This window comes from Morus notabilis, unplaced genomic scaffold, assembly GCF_000414095.1.
Source record: "Morus notabilis unplaced genomic scaffold, ASM41409v2 Scaffold404, whole genome shotgun sequence".
Taxonomy (NCBI): Eukaryota; Viridiplantae; Streptophyta; class Magnoliopsida; order Rosales; family Moraceae; genus Morus; species Morus notabilis.
Genome location: NW_010362549.1, coordinates 390,681 through 391,968, shown reverse-complemented (window position 1 = coordinate 391,968; position 1,288 = coordinate 390,681).

Here is a 1,288-nt window from a genome sequence, read left to right as displayed (position 1 = left end):
AATATTAATAACACCATCGGTTATTAATTGTTTAACATATTCATGTCTCAAGCTAATATGTCTAGATTTTCCATTATAAACCTTGTTATAAGCTCTAGACAAAGTAGCTTCACTATCACAGTACAAAGAAATAGATGGCATCGGTTGTGGCCACAACTCAATATCAAGCAATAGATTTCTTAGCCATTCCGCTTCTTTGCCTGCAGCGGCAAGTGCTATAAACTCACTCTCCATCGTAGAGTGAGTTATGCACGTTTGTTTCTTAGAAGCTCAAGAGATGGCTCCTCCTGCAATTGTGAAAATCCACCCGGATGTAGATTTATTATCACTTGCACTTGTTATCCAACTTGCATCCGAGTACCCTTCAAGTACAGTCGGATAGTCATTATATGTCAAACCCAAGTTAATGGTTCTTTTAAGATAATAAAGTACTCTTCCAATTGCATTCCAATGTTCGATACCCGGGTTACTCGTGAACCTAGACATTTTGCATACCGTAAATGCTATGTCGGGCCTTGTACAATGCATAGTATACATTAAGCTACCGATCGCACTAGCATATTCAAGCTGTGCCACCGCTCTGCCTGCATTCTCTAGTAATTTAATACTAGAATCATATGGGGTATTTGCTTCTTTAAACTTCAAATGATTGAATTTAAGAAGCACCTTCTCAATATAATGAGATTGACATAACGAGTAACCCCCACTATGCTTTCTCACTCTTACACCTAAGATAGTATCTACTTCACTAAGATCTTTCATCTTAAATTGTGAAGTTAGATATTTCTTAGTATCATTTACCCCTTGCATGATTGTTCCAAAAATAAGCAAGTCAACATATAAGCATATTATCACACCAAAACAATTTGTAAATTTAGAGTATATGCATTTATCTGCATTATTATGCTTAAAACCATGAGATAAAATGACATTATCAAATTTCTCATGCCATTATTTTGGTGCTTGTTTTAAACCATAAAGTGACTTGACTAACTTGCAAACCTTTTTTTCATTTCCAAGTAATACAAACCCTTCGGGTTGTTCTATATAGATTTTCTCATCAAGATCACCATTTAGAAAAGCCGTCTTAACATCCATTTGATGCACATGCAAATTGCATATTGATGCAATTGCAAATAACACTCTTATGGATGTCAATCTAGCTACCGGAGCATATGTATCGAAATAGTCTATACCACGCTTTTGTTTAAAGCCTTTAGCTACTAATCTAGCTTTGAATGTTAGTATAGACCCATCGGTATTGTACTTTTTCCTAAACACCCATTTG